Below are 27839 nucleotides of genomic sequence, written 5' to 3'. Positions count from 1 at the left end.
ATGGCGCCAACAGTTTGCTCAGCGCTTTACAATATAACGGGAGACAATACAGCAACCATACAGTTCAATACAAGAGGGATGTGAGGGCCCTGCTCCTTGGAGCTTACAATCTAGGAGAATCCTGATAGATCGTTTGTTAGATCTATCGTTATCTCTTTAAACATGCTATATATTCATTTTTACTTTTTTGACCATTTTTGTATAATTCTAGAATCACATACTTTGTCTCCCTGAAAAAGCGGGCTGTGCCCTGCGAAACGCGTCGAAGCAACCAGCAAAGTGTTAACTTGGAACCATCATAATTATCATGACAGTTATACTGTTCAAGACCATGTCTTGTAATGGTTTATATTGATTGTGTTTATTACTAGCACAGTGTGCTTTTTAAGATGAACGTTTTGTAGTTTCAACCCTCAACACCACAACTGTGGTTTGAATTTTAATAATAAAGCTATATTTTGTTACTTTTTTGAATATTTAATTTCGTGGTATGGTGCCTCCAAAGCTTCATTAGTTTTTCCAGTTAGGGTTATCTATCTTTCAGTGTCCGGTTATTAAGGGGTGTGGCACCAATTCAATCCCATTGGCAAGGTGGGAGACCCTTATTGTGAGTCTCCTTCTCCCTTTCTTTTTCTTCTTTAATACTGTGAAACCTTTTGTTTGTTTGCTCTGGCTCCAATGCTACCTGTACTGCAAAGTAAAACAAAAAAAACAAACAAAACAAAACAGTACTGGTCGGGCTTCCCCAGCCTTGTTTTTAGGGATTTCCGGCAAGACGAATCGCGATCGGAAATGCGCATGCATAGGAATTCCCGGAGAAGAATTATCGGTTGTGCGCATGCACGCAGAAATGCGCGATTGCGCACACGCAGGTGCACACGCACGGCGAAGATTGGCGCCAGACGGCCTATTTAAAGAGTGTCTCTGCCCATGTTGAGTGCTGACTGGTCTTCAGCTCCCCTGTGTCCTGCTTGTTCCTGTGTGATTCCTATGTTGCTGACTCGGCTTGTTCCTCACCTGACTCTGATTGCTCTCCTGATTGATACTGGTTCCTGACTTTGGCTCTGCTCCTGACCTTGGCTCTGCTCCTGTTTCTTACCCTCACTACCTGCCTTGCTCAGGTGCACACCTGGCAATCTACAAGACCTGCTCTGCTTGTTACTACTGTGCCTGAATCAGAAGATCATCGGTCTTCCAGAGTCATCATCTGCAAGAGCTGCAAACAACAACTACTGGTGCTCTTGTTCCCCTGGGTCCTAGACTCCCTCTGTTCCAGCTCCAGTGGGGTCAGGGCTAGTGACACAAGTGAGGCCGACCTCGTCATTTCAGTCTCCCATCAGGTACGTGACACTTGTTTAGAGCTGCACAACCTTTGATCCATTGGTGGACAAACTTCTACAAGTTTTCATTCCATCCATTCACCCTTGATCTGGGTCCCTGAGTGCAGGAGGTGTTGTTTCTGTGCCAATGCTACCTGCTCATAGGACAAGTTTGCAGAGGAAGAGAGGAGAGATACAGTTCAGGGATGTGCAGTCATGAAGAGGGCCTAGCGCCAAAGCCAAACACAGTCCTTGAAAAAAAACATCAGGTAATGGCGCAAGCAGTGAAGCATGAGTTCCTCAGTGGATGCACAGCAGAAAATCCATAATCGCCCCTGACAGGTGCATCAGGAGTTTTCATTTTCTCTGGTTCCAAAAGTGCAGCACCTCAGGAGACTGAAGAGATCTCTCAAGTAGCAAACAAACTGGGAGCAGAGGGCGTGATCTAAGTATAGTAAAAATATATTTTTACTGCATAAAAAGACAGTTGGCAACTCACATGCATCAGAAAAATAAGCGCTTGTCAGCACAATGTCTGGTGGTTTGTTGCTGGAACCTCAGTATCACAGATGCAAATAATAGTCCACAATGTGCAGCTAGCAGCTCTGACCCAGAGACAACCAGGAACCATGGAAGCTCCTCAGAAAGTGTGGGAACCGAGTCAGATGACAGGAGGTGTCATGGAAACACTACACGTTTCAAGGCAATCCTGACACTTTCTCAAACCTTGTTCTGACTCATCCCAGCGGAAGCTCTTTCATTGGCTACCGGTGTGGAGGAGGTTCTGGAGCAAGCGGGAATGTTCCATCTAACACAGGGGTCCCCAAACCACGGCCTTCCAGGTGTTGAGGAACTGCAAGTCCCATGAGGCCTTGCAAGAATCTGACAGCCACAGGCAAGACTCCCAGAGGCATGATGGAACTTGTAGTACTTCAACAGCTGGAGGGCCATAGTTTGAAGACCCCTGCTCTAACACATTGAAAGTTATGGCTGGGGACACTTGTTTTCTGGAAACAGACCACTGGAAACGGGGACTGTCCCAGGAAACAAGGACACATGGTAATCATACACCACAGTGAAGCTGTACATATGACTTGCTCTAAGAAAACATTTGAGGTATTTACTTGCCTAACCCATCAAGGTGGTAAAAAGGGTATTTTCATCTAGGTAGGTAGACTCTTGGACCCCACCTGCCCAGGGACAAGTTACAATTGCTTAGTATTATTGTATGAAGCCCTGTTATTTTAAAAGCCTTCATTTATTTAGTTGGTTTTGTTTCAGCTTGTGTACTGGTGGTGACTGACTCAAGCCTTCACTGCTTCCTTTTGACAAACATCAGAATAACAAAGGACACTACAGATGGGATAATATAGCATTTCACTCTTGATCTGCATTGATCTAGGTCTGCATTATCCTTCTTGGATCTTCATGTACCACATTTCTGGCCAACAGAAGGTGTCATTGTCTGCAACACAAACCGGAATCACTGAACAAACCATGAAAGGGTTGTAGAGATAGAAGGAGTCAGACACAACGGCTATAAAAGACACGCATAATGTTATAGAAGAATAAAAGAAGACAACGCACAGCATGCCCTTGTAAAACAAAGGATCAATAACATATTTCAGCCTCTCCTGATACATATTAGAACATGTCACCTATTGTATTGTGAAGTGAGTCCTTTTACTTTGAAAAGTGTTTGAAATAAACCTATCCTGGGAGACATTTAGGGGCTGCTATTGCGGCTCTTTGGAAAATGCCAGTTGTCTGGCTGCCTCTGGCTTCAGTATCTTCTAAGGCATTGAACCAGAACAAACATGCAGATCAATGAAGTCAGAAAGAAGTCGAAACTCCCAAACTTCATATTTGTTATAGGCTGGTGACCAGGGGCAGACTGATAACTCGTGGGGCCCCCAGGCAATAGGGGATCATGGGACCCTGTGTCCTTGCCCAAAGTCAAAAAAGCCTATGAAAAAGGTAGCAGGGGCATCTCATGGGGCCCCCTACTGACCCCGGGCCCTCGGGCAGTGCCCGAGTTTCCAAATGGTCGGTCCGCCCCTGCTGGTGACTCATAAGAGCTAAAGTCATTGGATCAGATCACAGCCAGGCAGCTAGCATTTGTAATTAAAAGAAGAGGTCAGCAATGACAGCCTCAACACTTCTAATGTCTTTGGTTTAAAATATCAGATAGGCAATTTACTGTGTATCTGATAGTCTATAATTATAATCACAGTTCGGTGTTTTATAGGCTGGCTGGCAAGTGTGCTGGGAAACCTTTTCTTGAGTAGGGGCGTAGCTTGTAATGCTCTGGGATATTGAAACATTTCTATATTTTGATGATTTTTCAGCTTCCTATTATGGATTTTTAACTTTTTCCAACTGGCGTATATCCATATTTCTGATTGAGTGATCCTCTTCCTCCTTCCCTTTTGGGGTCCATTGTTCATGTTTTTCCACTGGCCTCCCGTAAAGTCTATGATGTCATCAATGGGTAATATGCATTTGTTAGATCTATCACTATCTCTTTATACATGCTATATATTCATTTTTACTTTTTTGGCCATTTTTGTATAATTCTAGAATCACATACTTTGTCTCCCTGAAGAAGCGGGCTGTGCCCTGCAAAACACGTTGGAGCAACCAGCAAAGTATTAACTTGGAACCATCATAATTATCATGACATTTATACTGTTCAAGACCATATCTTGTCTTTGGTTTAGAATATCAGATAGGCAATTTACTGTGTATCTGATACAATCTATAATTATAATCACAGTTTGGAGGTAATTTACTAAAGGATCATTCAAATACTTAAAGTGGAATTCCAGGATAACCCAAACTACTCCCAAAATGGTTGTAAACCTCAGACATGAAATATGAACAAAGCATATCCCTCTATAGTGTGCACTTGTCTCAATCCAGAGCACTAAGTCATCGATCACACTGCTGTGATTCAAAATCGCACGATTTGTGTGCAATTTCAGTGCGTTTTTAGATGCGATCTCTGGAGACTTTATTGCTAATTGTGAAGATTTTCAATTCTTTCTTGCAATTTGCAGTGCGATTTCCATTATATTCTATGTATGTGAAATTTCAACAAAACGGCAGAAAAGGTAATGCAAGAACTACTTTAGAAATCGCGTTGTAGCAAATCACAAATGTTAAGACACTGACATTCACATTTATTAGATGCGATTTCTGGTGCGATTTCAATTCACAAATCGTACCTGAAATCACACCGGTGTGACTGGGCATTAAGTGTAGTTTCTGTCTGCTGCTTCTTTCCTCTGCTATCAGCATGAATCACTTCTGACAAGTTTTCCTGACATCAAGAGAAAAATGGTGACAGGGGAGGGACCTCCAGCAGATTGGCAGTTTCAGCTCTGTTCCTATGTGCTGTGTGGAGGGGGGGGTGTCTCTTCCCTCCAATCAGCTCTCAGAGCTTTCCTCACTGAGCTCTGCAGTGTAATTCAGCTCTCCGCCCCCTTTTTTTGACAGCTCTGCCAGCTTTATAAATTCAAAACTTTCAATGGATGTAGAGAAGAGAAGAATGCAGATAGAAAGGTACAACTTATGTAGGAGGATTTGTTTAATCTCTGTGTATAACCTGAGGCCAGTCTCTTCACTGGGTATATGTAAGGGTTTACAACCACTTTAGGTCCACCCTCTTCCTCCTCCTAACACCTATGCTTACTAACCTTGTGTAAGAAAGATGTATATACTTACCTATTTTCAAGCTGCTCCCGTCTGGTTATGTGATCTCCCCTGTGTCAGCCAGTGCCGCTGCAGGGGAGAGGAGGGAGCACCGACAACAGGTGGGCCATTGAAGCCTCTGGCTGACACAGGGCAGATCACAAGTAGGTAAATATACACACCTTTCTAACACAGGTTAGTAATCATAGGTCTTAGGGGGAAGAGGGGGCAGTTTTATGAGTAGCTGGAAATCCACCTTAAGGTGTATGTAAACCCAATCACTTACAGTATATCGCATATAATCTCTAACACGGTATTGTAATTTGAAAAGTAATTTTTTATATTTTTTTAAATTTGAAACTTTTACCAGAATAATACCTGGTAAACCTGCTACATTTTACACCCTGTCACTATGTGCCCATAGTAGGGACTACATGTGGTCATGATATTTAGCAGGCAGGCACCACTCTTGTCACCATCGGGAAATCCGCCTTGAGAAACGTCATAAAGCCATCACTGGAGTGCATCACATGAAAGACTGAGAAACAAGACAGAAAGTGGCTGGCAAAGAGGCTTCAGGAGATCAACGGCACTTTGATGCAATAAAGGAAAAAAAATGGCAACATTTGGCAATTATTGACCGGGCTGCTGTATGCTGTTAGAAACCACGGGGCCCCATACAGCAAACCTGACAGCCCCCCCCCAAAAAAAACCCAAAACAAAACACAGTTTACTATGCTTCAGTTATGAATTGACACAGTTAGTGATCGGTACTGTTCACTCATTGTGTTCTTTCAGAAAAAATGTAAAATAAGTTAAAATGTGACATATTTACTGGAAACTCCCCCCCACTCTCCATCCTGAAAGATCCTATTGTGTGCCGGTGGGAAGGAGAGGAGGAAATCTGGCAGCACTGCGGGGGTGGGAGCACACAGGGGTGCCTGGGTAGCAGGGGGAAACGTATGGTGTATGAACAGGAGCCAGGCGCTGTGTAGTTTTGTGATAAAAGTAATACACCTTATATGGAGGTGTGCCTTTAATAATTCATATGGTAAAAAATAAATAACCAGCCTGTGGCTTTAAGAAGCCAGGTTCCAAGATGGACGGCCCGTCTGCTCAGAGGGAAGCGGTGGAGTAGAATACCTGTCAGTGCAGGGACCACGTGTACCCGATGTCCCAGCGTCCTGAAAGACGTCACCACGATGTGGAGAGACGGAGGGAGGGAACTCTTGCTGGAGCCACAGCTTTAGAAGGAGGAGGCCGGTTGCCGGGACAACATGTTTCGCGCGCATGCGCTTTATCAAGTCAAAAAAAAACCCAAAACAAAACACAGTTTACTATGCTTCAGTTATGAATTGACACAGTTAGTGATCGGTACTGTTCACTCATTGTGTTCTTTCAGAAAAAAATTTAAAATATGTTAAAATGTGACATATTTACTGGAAACTTCCCCCACTCTCCATCCTGAAAGATCCTATTGTGCGCCGGTGGGAAGGAGAAGAGGAAAGCTGGCAGCACTGCGGGGGTGGGGGCACACAGGGGTGCCTGGGAAGCAGGGGGAAACATATTGTGCACAGGGAGAGTAATGGGTGCAGATCTGATCCCTGTATGGCTCTCTCTGCAGCAGCTGAAAGCAAGCAGGAGGGAGAGGAGAAGAAGCCAGCTTTCAGCTGCTGCAGAGAGAACCAAACAGGGGATCGGTTCCAGTAATTGCCTCCCCATTGTGCCCACATCTGATTCACCCAGCTGAATAGAGAAAAACAAACAGAGGGTGCTCCGGACTTGTGCATTACCTTAAAAGTATGTTTATTAGATATTAAAAAAATGTATTTTACTCACACTAGTCAATAAATATAAGGCACATCATGAAGGAACCGCTCTGATGTGCCTTATGAGACATTTAGGTAGTTAGGCTCTGAGGAAGATGCTAGTCCTCGAAACACGTCAGCCTTTTGGATGTCCATCATTCTCATTATAAGACAGAAACGCAGTGAGAATTGGACAGAGCGGTTCCTTCATGATGTGCTTTATATTTATTGACTATTGTAAGTAGAATACAATTTTTTAATATCTAATAAACATACTTTTAAGGTAATACACAAGGCTGGTGCACCCTCTGTTTGTTTTTCTCTATTGAGTACTTTTGGACTCCCTAGTTCTTTGAGGCGTGCATATTCCAAGATTTTCGTTGTGTGGTCCCTATGATATAGAGTCCATCCCCAAGCGCAGGAGTATCTGGGTTTTTCCACTTCCACACTACTGATTCACCCAGCTTCCTGGGAACCCCCTTCTGGTCTGGGCCCCGTACAGGAGGACTGGTGCTACCCCCATATCCACCACCGTTTGTTGATGATGCACAGTATTTCAGCAGTGTGACAGAAGTAAATTGTGCATACGGCTTTTTGGGTTTGCGGAGCTGTTATGTAATGGCATCAGCCAAGTTATCAGACAGACAGCGATGTGAAACTTGTTTAACCTCCCTAACGGTATTCCCGAGTGTAGCTCGGGGTAAAATGTCAGTACCAAAAGCGGTAACCCCGAGCTACACTCGGGCTTACCATGCGGTGCTGCATAGGGAGTCCCTGCAGCACTTACCTTGTCCTTCGCTCCCACGATGTGTCCAGCTCCTGTGTTCCGGTCCCTGTGACGTCGGGACGTACGGGCGTCGGCGGCGGCGGGAAATTTGAAAATTTTAAAAAAATTTCATTTTTTTCAAAACGATTTTACATGGTAAAACATTGCTGTTTTTAACCCATTTCACATACATTTTGTCCCTAGTGCTTTGTCCTGCGCCCTGTCTGCATTTTGATTGTTCTCTCTGCCTGGAAACTTAGAAAAGTCCATGGCGTCCAAAAAGTGTCCCTTTAGGTCAAAAGCGGGTTTAGATCAGCTAGAGAACAGCGATAGTAAATCAGAACCACTTGCAGAATTGAGTGATAATGATTCGTGGGGAAATTCGTCAGCAGACACTGAAAATGATTCTGCGACTTTGCTCAGTGATGTGCGAACTTGGCGCTCTATTTCAAATTTCAGTGTTTTTGGTTTGATTATATTATTGAATTAAATGTATGATTTAGAATCTTGTTCAGACAGATTTCAGTGAGTTATTCCTAAAAATTACAGCCTACAATAAAAAAAACTACATATTTCCAAGCAAAATAATTGTACCGCTTTCAGCACCAAAAATATGAAATAATCATACCGCTAGGCAGGTTAATAGATAAATGTAGGATAAAGTGATAATGCATAGAGAATGGTAAAAAAGTATGCAGTCAGTATTGAACAGAGAATAACAGCCAAAAAAATCATTACAGTAACTGGGACATTGGGAGTAGTTTGCCCACTGGATCATCCAATGGCGGTACAGTATAACCGATTTCCTAAAGAAATGATAATAGGTGAAGTTCACTTGCAAAATAAACAGTGCAATACAGTCAAGTATGAGGAGTGATAGTTGGAGCTATTTAATGTAACGCTCACTAGGATGCTGGCTGTAGCTGAGAGCTTAGGTAGCTGGCTGCAGGCATCCCAAGGCAGGCTTCGAAAGGGTTTGGCTGGAGGAGTCTTTTCGAGTTCCGGAGGCTGAAGACAATGCTATCCCGCTAAAGGGTAAGTATTCTAAACTCTGCTGGCACCATGTCCTCCACAGTAACTGGGGCTTAGGCAGAAGATGCACTCTATTATGCTCTATGTCCGTAGTCCACCCACCAGACATAGCAATGGAAAGCTGTGCACCTGGTGACAGCTCCCATGACCAGTCACTGCTGTTTCATCAGGCAGGGTCCCTCTGAGCACCCAATGTCAAGAAGAGCTGGGAAGAAGAGCATGTCTATCCCCTGGGTATTTCAAGGAATTTTGGTACACGATGGAAGCCCAGGGGATTGTGGGGTATGGAGTTAAAGGAACATGCATTTGCTGTTGATAAAGGTACATAAAGGGGCACTCCACTACAGCAGTTTGCGTGAAAGCCAATTCCAATGGAGTCCTTTAAAATTGTAATGGCCATCAACTCCAGAGAGAGAGAGATATCATTTCCCCGGTACAAATCATTACAAGACCTCATCTGGAATATGCAGTTCAGTTTTGGGCACCAATTCACAAAAAGAACATTGGGGAACTGGAGAAGTACAGAGAAGGGCAACCAAACTGATCAGAGGCATGGAGGAGCTCAGCTATGAGGAAAGATTAGAGGAACTGAATTTATTATCTCTTGAGAAGAGGAGATTAAGGGGGGATATGATCACCATGTATAATACATAAGGGGGGATATGATCTCCATGTATAATACATAAGGGGGGATATGATCACCATGTATAATACATAAGGTGGGATATGATCTCCATGTATAAAAAATAAGGGGGATATGATCTCCATGTATAATACATAAGGGGGGGATATGATCACCATGTATAATACATAAGGGGGGATATGATCTCCATGTATAAAAAATAAGGGGGATATGATCTCCATGTATAATACATAAGGGGGGATATGATCTCCATGTATAATACATAAGGGGGGATATGATCTCCATGTATAATACATAAGGGGGGATATGATCTCCATGTATAATATATAAGGGGGGATATGATCTCCATGTATAATACATAAGGGGGGATATAATCTCCATGTATAATACATAAGGGGGGATATGATCTCCACGTATAATACATAAGGGGGGATATGATCTCCATGTATAATACATAAGGGGAGATATGATCTCCATGTATAATACATAAGGGGGAATAAGATCTCCATGTATAATACATAAGGGGGATATGATCTCCATGTATAATGCATAAGGGGGGATATGATCTCCATGTATAATACATAAGGGGGATATGATCTCCATGTATAATGCATAAGGGGGGATATGATCTCCATGTATAATACATAAGAGGGGATATGATCTCCATGTATAATACATAAGAGGGGATATGATCTCCATGTACAATACATAAGGGGGAATATGATCTCCATGTATAAAAAATAAGGGGGATATGATCTCCATGTATATTACATAAGGGGGGATATGATCACCATGTATAATACATAAGGGGGGATATGATCTCCATGTATATTACATAAGGGGGGATATGATCACCATGTATAATACATAAGGGGGATATGATCTCCATGTATAATACATAAGGGGGAATAAGATCTCCATGTATAATACATAAGGGGGATATGATCTCCATGTATAATGCATAAGGGGGGATATGATCTCCATGTATAATACATAAGAGGGGATATGATCTCCATGTACAATACATAAGGGGGGATATGATCTCCATGTATAAAAAATAAGGGGGATATGATCTCCATGTATAATACATAAGGGGGGATATGATCACCATGTATAATACATAAGGGGGGATATGATCTCCATGTATATTACATAAGGGGGGATATGATCACCATGTATAATACATAAGGGGGGATATGATCTCCATGTATATTACATAAGGGGGGATATGATCACCATGTATAATACATAAGGGGGGATATGATCTCCATGTATAATACATAAGGGGGGATATGATCTCCATGTATAATACATAAGGGGGGATATGATCACCATGTATAATACATAAGGGGGGATATGATCTCCATGTATAATACATAAGGGGGGATATGATCTCCATGTATAATACATAAGGGGGATATGATCTCCATGTATAATACATAAGGGGGATATGATCTCCATGTATAATACATAAGGGGGGATATGATCTCCATGTATAATACATAAGGGGGATATGATCTCCATGTATAATACATAAGGGGGGATATGATCTCCATGTATAATACATAAGGGGGGATATGTTCTCCATGTATAATACATAAGGGGGATATGATCTCCATGTATAATACATAAGGGGGGATATGATCTCCATGTATAATACATAAGGGGGGATATGATCTCCATGTATAATACATAAGGGGGATATGATCACCATGTATAATACATAAGAGGGATATGATCACCATGTATAATACATGAGTGGTCCATATAGTGAACTCGGTGTAGAGCTATTCACCCTGAGGTCATCATAGAGGATGAGGGGGCACTCTTTACTTCTGGAGGAAAAGAGATTTAATCTCCAAACACGGAAAGGTTTCTTCCAAGTATTATTATTATTATTACACAGGATTTATATAGCGCCAACAGTTTGCTCAGCACTTTACAATATAATGGGAGACAATACAGCAACAATACAGTTCAATACAAGAGGGATAGGAGGGCCCTGTTCCTTGGATCTAAGAGGGAGGGGCTAGTGGTACAAAAGGTAGTAACTGTGGGGGATGGACTGGTTGGAAAAGTAGAAGATTCCAGTATTAGCTGAGGGCAGGATAGGCTTCCCTGAAGAGATAGGTTTTCAGAGATCGCCTAAAAGTGAGCAGAGTAGGCGATAGTCTGAAAAATTGGGGTAGAGAGTTCCAGAGAATGGGGGAAGCTCTGGAATAGTCCTGGAGAGGAGCATGGGAGGAGGAGACAAGGGAGCTAGAGAGTAGGAGGTCTTGCGAGGAGCGGAGAGGACAGTTTGGGTGATATTTGGAGACAAGATTAGTGATGTAATTTGGGGCAGAGTTATAAATGGCTTTATATGTTATTGTTAATGTTTTGAATTTTATCCATTGGGCAATGGGAAGCCAGTGGAGGGATTGGCAGAGAGGGGTGGAGGACACTGAGTGGAGGCCAGTGGAGGGATTGGCAGAGAGGAGTGGCAGATACCAAATGGTTAGTAAGGTGGATGAGTCTGGCAGCAGCATTCATGATAGACTGAAGAGGGGATAGCCTGCAATGAGGTCGGCCAATGAGGAGGGAGTTACAATAGTCGAGGCGAGATATAACAAGGGAGTGAATAAGTTGCTTAGTGGTTTCCGAGGTTATGAACGGGAGTATCTTGGAGATGTTGCGGAGGTGAAGTCTACAAGATTTGGACAGTGATTGGATTTGGGGCTGAAAGGACACATGGGAGTCTAGGATTACACCTAGTACCCTGGCATGAGGGGAGAGAATGATGATTGTGTTGTTGATCTTGATGGAGAAGTCAGGGGAGGGGGCACAGGATGGGGGGAATACTAAGAGCTCAGTTTTGGAAAGAGCTGTGAAAATGTGGAATAGACTCCCTCAAGAGTTGGTTGTGGCCAGCTCAGTGAATTGGTAGGAAAGTCCTGGATTCTATCTTGGATACACAGAATATAACTGGATATAACATTTATAGGTAAAGTTGATCCAGGGAATATCCGGTTGCCTCTCGGGGGATCAGGAAGGATTTTTTTCCCCTGCAGGAGCAAATTAGTTCATGCTTTGCTGGATTTTTTTGCCTTCCTCTGGATCAACTGTGGGTGTAGGATTATAACTTTTTTTTTTTTGGTTGAACTGGGTGGACTTTTGTCTTTTTTCATCCAGACTAACTATGTAACTCATATCAATACGTTATTGCATTTAGTCTGTAGTGAAAAAGTCCTAAAGCTACCCATATATAATAGTATAAATTACTCCATAAGTTCTCTGCTGAACCAAGACAAAGTCATTTTACAAGTTTGGAAAAAAATTGACAAACTAGAGACATCACTAGAACACCCAATATTATTATTATACAACACTTGTCTCCAAACTGTGGCCCAGGGGCCGGATGTGGCCCTTTACTTTTCTTTATCTGGCCCTTGGGGCACCAGTTCACCAACTGACAGCAAAGATGGAACACTATTCCTCCCACTGACACCAATGATGAGGCACTATTCCTCCCACTGATACCAATGATGGTGCACCATTCCACCAATTGATACCAATGATGGGGCATCATTCCCCCTACTGACATCATCAATTGGACACTATTTTCCCCATCAATACCAAAAATGGCACACGATTCCTCCCAATAAAACCAGTGATGAGGCACTGATACTGTGGCGTTTCTTACTCCCACTGGGTACATTCCAGCCCCCCTAAAGCACAGTAAACTGGCCCTTTGCTTAATAACTTTGGAGACCTCTGTTATACAGAATTTATATAACACCAGCAGCTTTCCAATAAAAAGGGAGACAGTACAGCAATGATAAAATTAAATACAAGAGGATTAGGAGGGCCCTGCACCTGGGAGCTTACAATCTAATAGGGAGGGGCTAGTGGAACAAAAGGTAATACCTGTGTGGGATGAACTGGCAGCATAAATAAAAGATTAATTTGTTAGCTGAAGGCAGGATAGTCTTCTTTGAAAAGATGAGTTTTCAGGGAGAAAAAGTGTACAGAGTAGGAGATAGTTGGGCAGATAGATAGTTGAGTAGGGATTTCCAGAGGATGGGAGAGGCTCTGTAGAAGTCTTGGAGACGAGCATCGGAGGAGGGAACAAGGGAGCTAGAGAGCAGGAGGTCTTAGGAGGAGCAGAGAGGAAAGTTTGGCTGATATTTGGAGACAAGGTTGGTGATGTATCTCGGGGCAGAGTTGTAACCTTGCATGTTTTTATTTTTATTTGTTAGGCTATTGTTTTATTGTCAAAGCTTAATTGAACAAACTGAAGTTAAAGCTGATTGGCTACCATGCACAGGTGCACCAAATTTTGCACCCTCCAGTTTTAGTACATCAACCCGAGTGTATACATGTTGTATCATCCTAACCACAACAAAATATTATTGAATCATAGTTTAACCGCTTCCGTGCCACCCTATAGCAAAAATACTGCTAGAGGGCAGCACGGGTGCACAAAATCACGTATATATCTGTGATTTTGCAGTTCCGGGTAGGGGGCATGCACGTGCCCTACTCGCACCGCCATTTGTGGCCTCGGCTGTCAATCACCGGGTCCCAGCTGGTGATTTCTTGCTGGCACTTGGTAATTGCCAAGTATCTCCGACGGGGTAAAGACCTGTGTATAAATAAGATAGATCTCTCTCCGGTCAGCTCCTGCACACTGCTTTGTATGGCTCTGCATAGCAGAGCCATACAAAGCAGTGTGCTTACAGTGTAACACAGCACACAGCCTCATAGTAAAACAGCACACAGTTAACCCTTTGATTGCCCCAGATGTTAACCCCTTCCTGCTCAGTGCCATTAGTACAGTGTCAGGGCTTTTTATTAGCACAGATCACTGTGTTGGTGTCACTGGGGATGTCAGTGACACCAAAACAGTTCCCCCCAGTGTCAGAATGCCTGGCGCAGTCCCGCTATAAGTCACTGATCGCCGCCATTACTATTAAAAAAAAAAAATTTGGATAAATTCCAGTATATATGCCGCCATTTGTAAACGCTATAACTTTTAAACTTTCACATAAACCAAATAATGTACATGTATTGGGATTTTTTTTAGCAAAGACACGGAGCAGAATACATTTTGGCCTAAAGTTATGATGAAATTAGATTTTTAAAATATTTTTACTGGACATGTTTAATAGCAAAAAGTCAAAAATATTGTTTTTTTCTCAAAATTGTTGGTCTTTTTTTGTTTATAGCGCAAAAAATAAAAACCACAGAGGCAATCAAATACCATCGAAAGAAAGCTCTATTCATGGGAAAAAAAGACGTAAATTTAATTGGGTTGCAGTGTTGCATGACTGTGCAATTGTCAGTTAAAGTAACACCACACCGTATCGAAAAAAAAGGCCTGGCCAGGAAGGGGGGGAAATCCTCAGGAGGGCAAGTGGTTAATATGGGTAAAAAAATTGCTGAATAATATATGACATATAAACTAAGAACGTTACTTGGTTGTGGCCTACAAGATGACCCTTCTTCTCCTCTGATGTGTGACTGACCACATATGAAGATGACCCGTCTTCTCCTCTGATGTGTGACTGACCACATATGAAGATGACCCGTCTTCTCCTCTGATGTGTGACTGACCACATATGAAGATGACCCATCTTCTCCACTGATGTGTGACTGACCACATATGAAGATGACCCATCTTCTCCTCTGATGTGTGACTGACCACATATGAAGATGACCCATCTTCTCCACTGATGTGACCACATATGCAGGTTGTGGTATTGATGGTCAGTTAAGATGTTTCCTCTTACTAATAGGGATGAGGTTTGACCTGAATACAAATTTGGACTGAATCTTGGCTGTTCAGGTGTTCAGACGAATACCCGAATATTTACCTTCACGCCGAAAGTCATGTATCATTTTGGTAGAAATGCCCCAGGCTCAGTGGTAAGTGGAAGGCAAAAAACTCAATGAGCTCATGATTAGTTAGCAGTGGAATTATATATCACCCAGTGCACGTGGTTAGTGGAATAGGAATAATGCCTCATTGTCAGGGATTTTTTTTTAGCAGGAATGCGGGGGAACGCAGTTCCAGAACCTCCAGCACTGAATGTATGTAATGGCAAGGAGTGCTTGGTGGTGCTGGGGGGGTCTATTGATACTGTCTGCTGGGGATCTATTTTTGCTGGAGGGGGTCTATTGTGCTGGGAAGCTCTGTTGTTGCTGTTTGAGGGGAGATCCATTGCTGTTGCTATGGGGTTTTATATTGTGAGTGGTCTATTGTTGCTGAGGGGGGGGTCTTTTGGTGCTGGGAGGTCTACTATTGCTGGGGGATCTAGAACCAAGGAACAGTGCTCGGAGGTGGGTAGGGGCCGCAGACAAGGAGTGACCTGGAAAGGGAGAGTTCCTGCACCTATTCTCTGAGAAAAGCCCTGCTCATTGTGAATGTCAGTGGAAGGAATAATGCCCTATCACTGGAATCATTTGAATTAATAGTGCCTCATGATTGGCGTCAGCTGGAAACATTTTGCCCCATCCAGGCCTGGACTGGCCATAGGGTACACCGGGCATTTGCCCAGTAGGCCGGGGCCACCAGGCCGTTGATGATTGGGCCACACAGCTTGAGGTGAGCGGTGACCACGGTTTGAACAGGACTGACACAGACCACAACCACCGCTCACCTCCCGCTATTTGGCCTAAAGCAGGGCTGGTGCCAGCAAACTGGGAGGTGTGGGAGAAACGGCTCCAGTGACACACAGGAAGCACCTGCAGGGGACACACAGCTCTTGGGCCAGCCTCTGGGGATACAGTGTTAATGAAAGGACAACGGTGGGCATCTCCTAACACCGCCCAACACACCAAGACAGCTGCACAGGGTATTAAGGAGAGCGCACTGATCTGGTGTGTGTTACAGCCAAATGCTCATAGCAGCAGTGGGGTGTGGTTTGTTTTGTGTCTTTGCTATATGGGGATGTCTCTTTGCTATATGGGGATGTCTCTTTGTTGGATTAGGATGTCTTTTTGTTGGATTGGGATGTCTTTTTGCTGGATTGGGTTGTCTCTTTGCTGAATTGGGATGTCTCTTTTCTGGACTGGGCCATTTCTTTGCTGGATTGGGTTCTCTTTGCTGGATGGGGGATGTCTCTTTGCTGGATGGGGATGTCTCTTTTCTGGACTGGGCCATTTCTTTGCTGGATTGGGTTCTCTTTGCTGGATGGGGGATGTCTCTTTGCTGGATGAGGATGTCTCTTTTCTGGACTGGGCCATCACTTTGCTGGATTGGGTTGTCTCTCTGCTGGATGGCGATGTCTCTTTGCTGGATTGGGCCATCTCTTTGATATTGCTATTTGGGGATGTCTCTTTGCTGAATATATGAGTATGTCTCTGTGCTGCTCTTTGGCCTAAATATACTGTAATTCCTTACTATTACATCTTGAAAGCCCTGATGACTTTGAATACACTTTTAATTTTCATATAGTAAGTTGTAAGAGTGTTAAAATTAAAGTGGGTCACTGCAGGACTCTGTGGGATGACCAGGGGGTGGATTCAATGGGATGGCTAGTGGGCGGGGCCAGGAGAATGTTGGTGGTCAGGCCCGGGGGGCCCAAGCCTAAAGCTGTGTAAAGGGCCCAAAAATGTCTGATGGCTGCCCTGTGTTTCAAATTACTTGACTCTCACTCCCCGCCAATAATGTCATCCTATCAGCAGAGCAGGGGGCAGGAGGAGCTGGAGATCTGCATGAAGATTGGTGGTCTTTTCAGATTAAAACACGGGTAATCACTGCTTGTTAATATTATTATTATACAGTGTTTATATAGCGCCAAAAAGTTTGCTCAGCGTTGTACATTATAGTGGGAGACAGTACATGAGACAGTACAGTAACAATACACGAGGGGTTCGAGGGCCCTGCTCCTTGGAGCTTACAATCTAGGAGGGAGGGGATAGTGGTACAGGAGGAAATGGCTGTGGGGGATGGAGTGGTAGGAGGAGTGGAGGAGATCGGTAGTTAGGTGAGGGCGGGGTAGGCTTCCCTGAAGAGATGGGTTTTCAGGGTGCGACTAAAGGTGAGGAAGGTAGGTGACAGTCTGATGGATTGGGGTAGTGAGTTCCAGAGGATGGGGGAAGACCTTGAGAAGTCCTGGAGTCGGGCATGGGAGGAGGAGACCAGGGAACTAGAGAGTAGGAGGTCTTGTGAGGAGCGAAGATTACGGGTTGGGTGGTATTTGGGTATCAGGTCGGTGAGGTAGTTTGGGGCAGCGTTATGAATGGCTTTGTATGTCTGTGTTAGTAGTTTGAATTTAATGCGTTGGGCAATAGGGAGCCAATGGAGGGAATGACAGGGGGGGGGTGGCGGATACGGAGCGGTTGGTAAGGTGGATGAGTCTGGCCGCTGAGTTCAGGATAGACTGAAGCAGGGATAGTCTGTGATGAGGTAGGCCGGTGAGGAGGGAGTTGCAGTAGTCCAGACGTGAGATAATAAGGGAGTGAACGAGTTGTTTAGTAGTGTCTGGGGTTAGGAACGAACGTATTTTGGAGATGTTGCGGAGGTGGAGCCTGCATGAGTTTGCCAGCGATTGGACATGGGGCTGGAAGGACAGATTGGAGTCTAGAGTGACACCTAGAACTTTGGCTTGCGGAGTGGGACTGATGGTGGCGTTGTTGGTCGTGATGGAAAGGTTAGGGGGGGGGCACGGGCTGGGGGGAAGACTAGGAGCTTGGTTTTGGAAAGGTTTAATTTGAGGAAGTGGAGTGACATCCAGTCTGATATGTCGTTCAGAAGGCAAGTGATTCGGGCGGAGACTGAAGGGATGAGGCGAGGGGTAGATTTGCGTATCATCGGCGTAGAGGTGGTAGTTAAAGCCGTGGGAGTGTATCAGCTGGCCAAGGGAGGAGGTGTAGATGGAGAAGAGAAGGGGCCCGAGGACAGAGACTTGGGGGACCCCAACAAAGAGGGGGAGGTGGCAGCGTTATAGGTAACACTGAAGGAGCGCTTGGATAGATAGGAGGAGAGCCAGGAGAGAGCAGAGTCTCTGAGGCCAAGAGAGTATAGTTTTTTAAGGAGGAGGGGGTGGTCAACTGTGTCAAAGGCCGCGGAGAGGTCGAGGAGTAGGAGCACTAAGTAGTGGCCATTAGCTTTTTCGGTTAGCAGGTCGTTGGTAAGTTTGAGTAAGGCGGTTTCGGTGGAGTGTAGGGGATGGAAGCCAGACTGTAGGGGATCGAGGAGGTTTTTGTCATTGAGGTGAGAGCATAGGCGGTTGTAGACTAAGCGCTCAAGGAGTTTGGATGTAAATGGCAGCAGGGAGATGGGTCTGAGGTTGTTCAGGTCGGTGGGATCCAGGGAGGGTTTTTTGAGTATGGGAGTGATGTGCGCGTGCTTTAGGGGGAAGGGGAATGTACCAGTAGAGAGCTGCAGCTCCTCTCCCTGCAGCTTTGCTGATAGGATGACACCATCTTTGGGGAGGGGGACCCTGGAGGGAACACATGCACTGAAACCTGCCTCTGCCCTGCCGAAGGTAGGACTGAGCAGGGGAGGTAAAGAGTATAAGGGGGCACTGTGATTAGAGAGAAAGGGGGGGGACCTGATTGCAAGGGGCTCTGTGATGTAAAGGGGGCTGCAGTGTAATCAATACAGTGCCACTTTACAGTGCAGTCCCCTTTATATCACAGTGCCCCTTTACATTACAGTGCAGAGGACCGCCTCTGTGAACATCTCGTCACCAACCGCCCCCGCGAAAGCCCACCCCCCCTTCCCAGCCCCTGGAAAAACTAGCTGCTCAGTCTAAAATGCCATCATTGGTGTCAGTGGGAGCAATAGTGCCCCATCATTGGTGTCAGTGGGAGGAATAGTGTCCCATCATTTGTTTTAGTGGGAGGAATAGTGTCCCATCATTGGTGTCAGTGGGAGGAATAGTGTCCCATCATTGGTGTCAGTGGGAGGAATAGTGCCCCATCATTGGTGTCAGTGGGAGGAATAGTGCTCCATCATTGGTATCAGTGGGAGGAATAGTGCCCCATCATTGGTATCAGTGGGAGGAATAGTGCCCCATCATTGGTGTCAGTGGGAGGAATAGTGCCCCATCATTGGTATCGGTGGGAGGAATAGTGCCCCATCATTGGTATTAGTTGGAGGAATAGTGCCCCATCATTGGTATCAGTGGGGGGAATAGTGCCCCATCATTGGTGTCGGCGGGAGGAATAGCGCCCCATCATTGGTATCGGCGGGAGGAATAGCGCCCCGTCATTGGTGTCGGCGGGAGGAATAGCGCCCCATCATTGGTGTTGGTGGGAGGAATAGTGCCTCATCATTGGTGTCGGCGGGAGGAATAGCGCCCCATCATTGGTGTCAGGTGGGAGGAATAGTGCCCCATCATTGGTGTCAGTGGGAGGAATAGTGCCCCATCATTGGTATCAGTGGGAGGAATAGCGCCCCATCATTGCTGTCAGGTGGGAGGAATAGTGCCCCATCATTGGTATCAGTGAGAGGAATAGTGCCCCATCATTGGTATCAGTGGGAGGAATAGTGCCCCATCATTGGTTTCAGTGGGAGGAATAGTGCCCCATCATTGGTATCAGTGGGAGGAATAGTGCCCCATCATTGGTATCAGTGGGAGGAATAGTGCCCCATCATTGGTGTCGGTGAGAGGAATAGTGCCCCATCATAGTCCCATCATTGGTGTCGGTGGCCCATGTAGTGTGTAGGTCAGTGGTGGGAGGAGATCGGTGCAGTAATGAGATGGTCCCCCATACTCCGCGGAGAAGACACAGCAGGTGTCGGGCGGTAGCCATGTGGACTGGGTGTCCCCATACAGAGGAATGATCTCCGGTACCGTCCTTACAAAGCCGAGCAGTGCCGGGTGTCGGGTTACACAGGACGGGACAATGTGGGTGTTCTGTGGCCCCTGACACCCACCCAATTCCCACCTATCCAAACCAGGGGGGCCGACCCGGGGCTGGGCTTCTATGACGTCACGAGCATCCCCTCTGCCAATGAACAGTCATTAAGGCTGGAGCCCAAACATTCCACTACAGAGCCGGAGAGAGAGCGAGGGGAGCGGGCTGTGCGGGGAGCGTCCGGGACTGTGAGTACAGACATCGCTGCACACTGCTACCATGATCATATGGGGGAGCAATCACTGCACACTGCTACCATCATATGGGGAGCAATCACTGCACACTGCTACCATCATATGGGGGAGCAATCACTGCACACTGCTACCATCATATGGGGGAGCAATCACTGCACACTGCTACCATCATCATCATATAAGAGAGCAATCACCGCACACTGCTACCATCATCATATAGAAGAGAGCAATCACTGCTACCATCATCACCATGTAGGAGAGCAATCACTGCACACTGCTACCATCATCACCAAATAGGAGAGAGCAATCACTGCACACTGCTACCATCATCATCATATAGGAGAGCAATCACTGCACACTGCTACCATCATCATCATATAGGAGAGCAATCACTGCACACTGCTACCATCATCATCATCATATAGGAGAGAGCAATCACTGCACACTGCTGCTGCCATCATCATCATATAGGAGAGAGCAATCACTGCACACTGCTACCATCATCATCATATAGGAGAGAGCAATCACTGCACACTGCTGCTGCCATCATCATCATCATCATATAGGAGAGAGCAATCATTGCACACTGCTATCATCATCATCAACATATAGGAGAGAGCAATCACTGCACACTGCTGCCATCTTCATCATCATATAGGAGAGAGCAATCACTGCACACTGCTGCTGCCATCATCATCATATAGGAGAGAGCAATCACTGCACACTGCTACCATCATCATCATATAGGAGAGAGCAATCACTGCACACTGCTGCTGCCATCATCATCATCATCATATAGGAGAGAGCAATCATTGCACACTGCTATCATCATCATCAACATATAGGAGAGAGCAATCACTGCACACTGCTGCCATCTTCATCATCATATAGGAGAGAGCAATCACTGCACACTGCTACCATGATCATCAACATATAGGAGAGAGCAATCACTGCACACTGCTACCATAATCACCATATAGGAGAGAGCAATCACTGCACACTGCTACCATCATCATCATCATATAGGAGAGAGCAATCACTGCACACTGCTACCATCATATAGGAGAGAAATCACTGCACACTGCTGTCTTCATCCTCCTCAGCTTCATCATCATCCTATAGGATAGGAATCACTGCACACTGGTACCAGTCTTCATCCTTCTCCTCCTCCTCCTCATCATCATCCTCATTTTCATCATGTAGTATAGGAATCACTGCATGCTCACACTTCTATCAACACCATCCTGCAGTATATAAATCAGTGCATACTGAGACTTCTGTCCTCATCCTCATCCTCCCCCTCCATCTATAGCGTGTAGATCTGTTCTTTGCACAGATTTCAGACACGTCAGGACTGGACATCCACAATCATTAGGTTTCTGCGGACATTTACATCTCATGGATGACAATTCATCTCTCAGCCAGGTCCAGCTGTACACGCCTCGTGTCCGGGTCACAGCAGTAGATCCACACCTGGCTGATGGCTGACAGTTCAGGGGTCTCCTCTTCGGATTCCTGGGATTCGTATAGCAGGAGGGCTACCTCCGATGTCTCTGGAATAGTTAGATGTTGTATGCATTGTTTCATATGAATCCGAAGGTTTCAATCCAATAGCAACATCAACTTACAGCAGCTCATCCCCACACAGTTACTACCTTTTGTATCACTTCCCTTTACATTTAGATTGTAAGCTCTTGTGATCAGCCCCCCTCCCCAATCATTCTTGTCTTAATTTGTAATGTAGCTGTACTTTATTTTTGCAAACTGTTGGCACTATATAAATCTGTAATTGTATTATTATTATTAATAATAATAATAATAATAATAATAATAATAATAATTATTCTACTAATTTATTTAAAGTGTTACTAAACCTACAACAGTAAAATCAGTCTGTATATGCAGTAAAGCATGCTTGTTATACTCACTGTGGAACCTAAGGGGTTAATCCTCTCCATTGTGTAAAAATGCTGTTTGATCCTGTCTTCTCTGATCCTCCCTTTCTTCCAGTGCCGCCCCTCTTATCTCCTGAGGTGACATATCATGTAGAGTCACTCTGCACATGCTCAGTTTGGTGTGTATTGCTAGAGAGTTTTTTTTCTTCTTGGGAGAGTGTATGTGATCAGCACAGGGCCAATTGGCACTGTCCAGACAGATGGTCTGGGGTCCTGCATCCTCCTAGAGCAGAAAGAAAACTCCTCCTGCAAGATTTAACCAGTGCTCTGCTGGACACTGATAGAAGTCACAGGACTGCTCTAACTGCTGATGAGAAAAGGTATTTAGCGGTTTATATTTACTAAAATAACAGCATTTCCATGTTGTGTGTACTGTGGGAGACCAGATATAGTGAATGCAGGGTCCGGGGAGACCAGATATAGAGAATGCAGGGTCTGGGGAGACCAGATATAGTGAATGCAGGGTCCAGGGAGACCAGATATAGAGAATGCAGGGTCCGGGGAGACCAGATATAGTGAATGCAGGGTCCGGGGAGACCAGATATAGTGAATGCAGGGTCCGGGGAGACCAGATATAGTGAATGCAGGGTCCGGGGAGACCAGATATAGTGAATGCAGGGTCCGGGGAGACCAGATATAGTGAATGCAGGGACCGGGGAGACCAGATATAGTGAATGCAGGGTCCGGGGGGGGGCAGATATAGTGAATGCAGGGTCCTGGGAGGCCAGAAATAGTGAATGCAGGGTCCAGGGGGACCGGATATAGTGAATGCAGGGTCTGGGGAGACCAGATACAGTGAATGCAGGGTCCGGGGGGGTAAAATATAGTGAATGCAGGGTCGGAGAGGGGGGGACCAGATATAGTGAATGCATGGTCCGGGGGGGGATCAGATATAGTGAATGCAGGGTCCGGGGGGGAAGATATAGTGAATGCAGGGTCGGGGAAGGGGGGGACCAGATATAGTGAATGCAGGGTCCGGGGGGGGGGGGGGAATCAGATATAGTGAATGCAGGGTCCGGGGAGACCAGGTATAGTGAATGCAGGGCCTGGGAGACCGGATATAGTGAATGCAGGGTCAAGGGGACCGGATATAGTGAATGCAGGGTCTGGGGAGACCAGATACAGTGAATGCAGGGTCCGGGGGGGTAAAATATAGTGAATGCAGGGTCGGAGAGGGGGGGACCAGATATAGTGAATGCAGGGTCCGGGGGGGGATCAGATATAGTGAATGCAGGGTCCGGGGAGACCAGATATAGTGAATGCAGGGTCTGGGGGGGGGAAGATATAGTGAATGCAGGGTCCGGGGGGGAAGATATAGTGAATGCAGGGTCGGGGAAGGGGGGGACCAGATATAGTAAATGCAGGGTCCGGGGGGGGGGGGGGGGGGATCAGATATAGTGAATGCAGGGTCCGGGGAGACCAGGTATAGTGAATGCAGGGCCTGGGAGACCGGATATAGTGAATGCAAGGCCCGGGGAAAGGGGGGGTCGGATATAGTGCATGCAGGGTCAGGGGGGACCAGGTATAGAGAATGCAGGGTCCGGGGGGGGGGATCAGATATAGTGACTGCAGGGTCCGGGGAGACCAGATATAGTGAATGCAGGGTCCGGGGGGGGGGGGATCAGATATAGTGAATGCAGGATTCGGGGAGACCAGATATAGTGACTGCAGGGTCCGGGGGGGGGGGATCAGATATAGTGAATGCAGGGTCCTGGGAGTTCAGATATAGTGAATGCAGGGTCCGGGGAGTTCAGATATAGTGAATGCAGGGTCCAGGGAAACCAGATATAGTGAATGCAGGGTCCGGGGAAACCAGATATAGTGAATGCAGGGTCCGGGGTTTAGGAACACTTTCATAATAGGCTGGATTGATGGAATTATTCAGCATGGACCCTTTGCTGTGCCGTTTCTTATTTGGCATCCCATGCCTCTACTTCCATGATTGGATCTGATTTCCCCTCTCCTTACTTTCACGTTCACAATAGTTTCCTGAGTACATTTGGTGTTGCTGTTCCAGATGTCAGATTTTGGGAGCTGGAATATGTCACCCTCTACTGGCGTGACTCTGTAGGTATTCCCCCCTATTAGGCTCCGTTCACACTTGTGTGATGGGGAATCGCTCACATAATCATCATAGGGATTCCGAAGGACTGCGCATCTTCTTTGCAGCGCCATTAACTGGTAATGGAACTCCATGCAAACAGTGCGTGAGAACCTGGGTGCAGGCTGCATGGTGACGAAGTAGCAAAGTAAATGCTGTAAGCAGCCCATTCTAGTGAATAATCCCCCAACCACCAAGGGAAACAATTCACAGCAATGCATGCGTCCTGCCTCATCGCACATATAGGAACCTGCCAAGCTGACCATACCTGGATTAAAATGTGGTCATGTCAGCAGGAACCGGACGAATTTTGATCCTATCTACAGCCGTTCCTGAGAAGACAATCCATCAATCGAATTCTTCTGTAGGGTCCTGCTGGAAAATTTTCATTCGATCAGTGCTTATGCAGGCACTCAACTGCAGCGCTGACCGGAGAATTCTGATGGCAGGGGAGTCCTGCTGTCACAATACAATAACACAGCAGGAAGGATTCCCCCATCTACGTCCGGATGGGGGAATCAGGCCTTATTTTTTAGTTCAGAATGAGAATACCCGACCCATGTACGGCTGGATTTAGGTTAGGTTCATACTCAAGCATTTTTTTTTAATGCACTTTGTACAAGCGGTCTTCAGGCTTGAGTGTTTTAGTATTAGCCAATGGAGAGCTAGTTAGTAGGAGAGACAAGAAACTGCTCAAAAAACGCATGCTACCCATGCATTTCAGGCGTTTTTTTAGAAGCTCCCATTGAAGTCTATAGGAAACAACTCTGCCCCATGAGGCTCGTGTACTTTTTCAAGCTGGGAGCAACAAGCTTCAAGCGACATGATGGTGTGAACGGGCACTGAGCCCGGGTTCACACTTCTGCGGTGCGGCATAACGCATGTGATTCGCACAGGAAACACACTGCATTAACATGCAAATTCTGTGCAGTGCATTTTGTATGGCTCAAATCGCACCGCACTCGCACCAAAAAAGTACAGGACTCTTTTTTTGGTCTGCACTAGAATCGGATTGCATGGGTATTCACACCTATGCGATCCAATTCTACACATCACACTGCGTTTTGGGAAGCGATTTCAGGGTGTTAACAAACACCTGCAGCTGTTACAATGAATGGGGTGTGATTGTGATGCGGTGCGGAATTCACAGCAGCTTCTGTGCAAATTCTGCACCGCATCAGTGTGAACCCAGGCTGAAGAACACAATGTCAGAGATGTACTTAGGCTAGGGTCACACCTATGCAGGTTGTATTTGAGCCGTTTCTGCATTGTGTTTTGCCGCATTTTCAATGCATTTTGCGCAAAATGCGGCAAAAACGCAGCAAAAGCTCAATACATGTTTTTCTACAGCATTTCCATTAAAGTCTATAGAGCCAAAAACGCAACGCGTTAAACTCCCTAACCCTTTCCAAAAAACGCACCGGGTAAAAACGCACAGGTGTGAACATGTCCCATAGGAAATCATGTTAAATGGACTATACTGCGTTTCTGCAAAACGCTGCGGAAAATGCTTAAGTGTGAACCGAGGGTGAAACTGGAGAGTGCAGAATCTAGTGCAGCGCTGCAAAGTAACCAATCCGTGTCTAGTTTTTATTGTCAAAGCTTAAGGCTCCATTCGCACTTATGCGACTTGTCATGCGACTTTGGGGTCCAAAGTCGCATGACAAGTCGCCTCTTATGTTTCCCAATGGGTACCATTCATATCTGTATGACTTCAAAGTAGTTCCTGCACTACTTTGGTCTGACTTTCATGTGACTTGAGGGCCATAGACTTCATGTAAACCCTCCAAAGTTGCATGAAAGTCGCAACTGGATGTTGTACATGAGATCTGTGTGCGACTTTGTACAGCAGAAACAATTATCCTTGATCAAAGCCAAAGTCATATGGGCAGCACAGTGGCTAAATGGTTAGCACTTCTGCCTTGGTTCAAATCCCAACTACAGCACCACCTGCCTGTAGTTTGCATGTTCTCCCTGTGCCTGTGTGGGTTTCCTCCCACACTCCAAAGACCTGCTGGTAGGTTAATTGGCTCCTGTCTAAATTGGCCCTAGTATGTGTTTGTATGAATGTGAGTTAGGGACCTTAGATTGTACACCCCTTGAGGGTTAGGGACCTTAGATTGTACGCCCCTTGAGGGTTAGGTACCTTAGATTGTACGCCCCTTGAGGGTTAGGGACCTTAGATTGTACGCCCCTTGAGGGTTAGGGACCTTAGATTGTACGCCCCTTGAGGGTTAGGTACCTTAGATTGTACGCCCCTTGAGGGTTAGGGACCTTAGATTCTATGCCCCTTGAGGGTTAGGGACCTTAGATTCTACGCCCCTTGAGGGTTAGGGACCTTAGATTGTACGCCCCTTGAGGGTTAGGGACCTTAGATTCTACGCCCCTTGAGGGTTAGGGACCTTACATTGTACGCCCCTTGAGGGTTAGGGACCTTAGATTCTACGCCCCTTGAGGGTTAGGGACCTTACATTGTACGCCCCTTGAGGGTTAGGGACCTTAGATTGTACGCCCCTTGAGGGATAGGGACCTTAGATTGTACGCCCCTTGAGGGTTAGGGACCTTAGATTCTACGCCCCTTGAGGGTTAGGGACCTTAGATTCTACGCCCCTTGAGGGTTAGGGACCTTAGATTGTACGCCCCTTGAGGGTTAGGGACTGATGTGAATGTACAATATATATGTAAAGTGCTGCGTAAATTGACGGCGCTATATAAGTACCTGTAATAAATAAATAATTCCTAAATAAAGTTGCACTCATCCAAAGTCGCAGTGAAAATTGCACAATTTTGAAGTCGCACAAGTGTGAATGGAGCTCATTTGAACAAGCTGAAGGTAGAAGCTGATTGGTTACAATGCACAGCTGCGGCAGATTCTGAGTGCTCCAGGTTTAGTAAATCTCTCCCACTAGGAATCCTCATGCTGAACTTCCAGAAAATCGTTCAGACATGAAGCAGGGTTCAGGACATGGCCAAGGCACACGGCTCCCGGGACTCTTTGGGAACTACAAGGCTCAGCATGCCTTCTAGCTCTGCCTTAGCTGTAGGTGTCCGGTTGTATTCCCTGTGATCGCCCTCCATTGTAGAATACGCCTGAATGCGACTTTTCCCCTCTGGAAACACTTAGGTTTAATCCCGACATGACCAATCCTCGAGATGCCGTCATTTGGGGATCACAGCTAATTACACCAAATGACTTTCTCCGCTGAGTCAGTACAAATGTGTCAATTAGAAATCAAAGAAAAGTCAAAGAGGAAACCACATAATATTTGTTACATAAGTTGCCAACACACATGTTAGTCTGGGTTCACACCTAAGCGTTTTCCGCAGCATTTTGCAGCAACCCAGTACAGTCCATTTACCATGATTTCCTATGGGACAGGTTCACATCTCCGCATTTTCACCGATGCGTTTTTTTGCAAAGGGTCAGGGACTTTTTTAAAAGCAAAACGTTGCGCTTTGGTTCAATAGACTTCAATG

The 27839-nt window shown here is 45.7% G+C and overlaps 1 protein-coding gene across 1 annotated transcript in view; it reads left to right on the top strand.

Moving 5' to 3' along the window:
• Window positions 1-20164: 20164 nt before the first annotated feature.
• The window catches only part of HAPLN3 (hyaluronan and proteoglycan link protein 3), a 107123-nt gene continuing 99448 nt past the window's right edge, over window positions 20165-27839 (top strand). The window contains exon 1 of the mRNA XM_089687671.1: window positions 20165-20300. The gene's annotated coding sequence lies outside the window, so the exon portion shown is untranslated. The remainder of the gene's footprint in view (window positions 20301-27839) is intronic.

The sequence above is a fragment of the Staurois parvus genome, unplaced genomic scaffold, assembly GCF_062004578.1.
Source record: "Staurois parvus isolate SC_StPar_1 unplaced genomic scaffold, SC_StPar_1.0 ptg000432l, whole genome shotgun sequence".
NCBI classification, from domain to species: domain Eukaryota; kingdom Metazoa; phylum Chordata; class Amphibia; order Anura; family Ranidae; genus Staurois; species Staurois parvus.
Note: the sequence above shows the minus strand (reverse complement) of the source record. Positions and strands in the feature narration are given on the sequence as shown.